At 55.7% G+C, this 2727-nt stretch overlaps 3 non-coding genes across 3 annotated transcripts; 1 reads left to right on the forward strand and 2 right to left on the reverse strand.

The window, feature by feature from the left end:
* The first annotated feature begins 288 nt into the window (after window positions 1-288).
* TRNAG-UCC lies at window positions 289-360 on the forward strand. Its single transcript has one exon. It is a non-coding gene; the product is annotated as a tRNA-Gly (tRNA).
* A 532-nt stretch (window positions 361-892) lies between these two features.
* TRNAD-GUC lies at window positions 893-964 on the reverse strand. The gene has a single exon. It is a non-coding gene; the product is annotated as a tRNA-Asp (tRNA).
* A 571-nt stretch (window positions 965-1535) lies between these two features.
* On the reverse strand, window positions 1536-1607 carry TRNAP-CGG. Its single transcript has one exon. It is a non-coding gene; the product is annotated as a tRNA-Pro (tRNA).
* Between the last annotated feature and the right edge of the window lie 1120 nt (window positions 1608-2727).

The following is a 2727-nucleotide window of genomic DNA, read 5'->3' on the forward strand; positions in this document are numbered from 1 at the left end:
TCCGGCCTGCCAGTTACTAGCTGCCCCGTTATCTAGACGCCCTTTACCTGGGTCTAGCGTCTGTAGACTGAGTATAACCAGGCTCAAGGGGAGCGCACTAGCCGTGCAGGCAGCCGAGCCTCTCACACATACGTGCTCCGGAAACAACGGACATTACTTCTACTTTGGCTTCGTTCCTGGCGACCCTTGGCTGCACCCCAGTTCAGGTCCGTAATTACTTCACACAGGCCACAACCGTACCTCGGTATCTAAGTCTTAGGTAACACGGAGGAGCTGGGAGAACCGTTGGCGTTGGTGGTATAGTGGTGAGCATAGCTGCCTTCCAAGCAGTTGACCCGGGTTCGATTCCCGGCCAACGCAGTGTTGTTTTAAATATTTTTCCCCCCTACGTTCCTTGAATCTGGCCCCAGTGCCGCACACAGACAGTTGCTTAAGGTCGCCAACTCTCCGTGACCCCTTTTCATTGAGAGGACGAGCTGTCTCTAGGGTGGCTGGTGCAAAGGCATACGCTCCAAAGTTGCCTCACCCGCTCCCAGTTGATCACAGGAGAGAGAACGCTGGTCCTGGAGGCAAGATGATGCAGTCACCTCCGCACACGCTCTCACACAGGCCATATGCGCCGCTCTCTCCAGCACCTTCGTCGCGGTCCAGTGTAAGGTGCGAGCGTCTCAGGGCTGCAGCCACGCGCGTCTTCTCCATGGAGTAGCACCAAGAGCAACTTGCTCCCAACAACCTCCAACTCCTGCGGCCACCGTACCAAGGACCGCCCCAGATCCTTCTGTATTTCTCCCCTCTTTCTTTTTATCTCCACCCCAGGCCCCAGGATGGGTATTTCTTAAATAAATAGGATTTAAAACAGAATGATCCAAGAAGTAAGAAAAGTTATTTCCTTCTCCCCGTCGGGGAATCGAACCCCGGTCTCCCGCGTGACAGGCGGGGATACTCACCACTATACTAACGAGGAAGAAGACAGAGGCCGGTCTTTCCAAAGCCTTGATCTGTTTATTGCACCGAACTCAGCATGGTCAGGTGAGGTTCTTGGGGATTCTGTCCTTTCGATTGAGAAATATTGACGTGAAACCTATGCACATTCCAAACCACAACTGAGCGCGAATCCCCAGAAAAGCAGAAATGTACAGAAGGGACCGACACAGAGGCCTCCAAGGCTGCAGAGACCTGAGATCTAAGTACCTGGGTTCTTGCAAAAACATCCCTGAATAGGTCGCACCCCTTTTCACTGTCATCCACAGACAAAGGTTGGCCGGCACCAATCAAGCCAAAAGCTGGCTCTCGCCGCCCTGGAGAGGTACCCAGCAGGAAGAAGGGAGCAGATCCTAAGTGTTGCCCAGTCAAGTCCGGAAGTGCCCGCGCTCTTCCTCGCTTGTCAAGGAGTTCATATCGCGAGCTACTTCTTGCCACCGGGGCGTCCGCTTACAAAAGTGGTCTCTGCACATCCGCTCCCCTCCAAAGCCACCTCAGCGGAATTCAAATATCAAACGCTTGGTAATGCTCTAGTCTCCGCAAAACTCAAGGTAGGGCTCGTCCGGGATTTGAACCCGGGACCTCTCGCACCCGAAGCGAGAATCATACCCCTAGACCAACGAGCCCACGCCAAGTGATAGCCGCAGACGTCTGTAGAAGTTGTATCAGGCTTGCTTCAATTCTAGGGCCACAAGTCTCGGTGGAACCGCCGTGGGGTGCGCTCAGGACCCTTCACCAGGACACTGAATACCGCCGTGGGCGCTCAGGACCCTTCACCAGGACACTGAATACTCGGATACAAGGGTCTGGGTAACCCTCTCCGCTCCGGGTCCGCGGGCTACGATTCTTCCCAGGAAATAACATGGGGGAAGTGGAAAAAAATGGTTTCGGTCTCACTCCCGCGCAACCCTCCAGGACTGCCCGGAGCACCCCTCGGATCCAGAGCCCCCGCGCAGAACTTTGAAGACAAAGGTGGAGCTGCCTGCTTGGGGACAATTAATGAACCCCGAAATCCCTAGGTGAACACCAGTCCCTTATTCTGTCCCTGCATCTGTGTATCCGGGCCGGACCAGCTCCAAGCTAAAGCCTTTGTCTAGTAACCCATTGTCTTCCCAGACCGTGTGGTAGTGGAATAATTCCTGGGGCCAAGAAGATCTACCGAAGAGGCATCACTGAGATGGAGGGGTGAGGTAGAGAAAATCGGCTTTCCAACCCGCATGAGTGGGGCGGGGCGTCAGGCCTTGAGGACGGTCCCTGGCTTCTAAAACCCATACCAGCCTGGCCCCAGGGTTCACCCGCCGGTGAGATCAGGTCACTCCTACCCTCCCGTGCAGCCTCCACTCTCCAGTTCTCTCCTAGGGTGACCCAGAAGGAGACCCTCTTACCTGCTGCCTAAGACCCCCAGCAGGTAAGGGCCTGCTTGGTATGGCCCAAAGCCAGTAGACCCGGACGGACTGTTCAGTACACTGGCAATGCTCTCACCTGGGGACTGCCAAGAGTTCTGGTAGCGCCGGACGATTCAGCTGCAGGCCATGCGTTCTGCCTTCCCTCAGCTCAGTGCCAGCTCTGGGGAGTATTCCCAGCAGGATTCGGATCTGTTGGCCACTGGACACCCTGGTAGCATCTCTGAGCTGAACCATCTCGTTCCATACCCCAGCCGTGTGGCCAGGCCTTCCTAATGGCCAGCCCACAGATACTTTGGTGGGGCCCGACTTCAGTGAAGGGTTCAGTTTTTTGCCGCCCCCC

Source organism: Myotis davidii, unplaced genomic scaffold (assembly GCF_000327345.1).
Source record: "Myotis davidii unplaced genomic scaffold, ASM32734v1 scaffold37, whole genome shotgun sequence".
Taxonomy (NCBI): Eukaryota; Metazoa; Chordata; class Mammalia; order Chiroptera; family Vespertilionidae; genus Myotis; species Myotis davidii.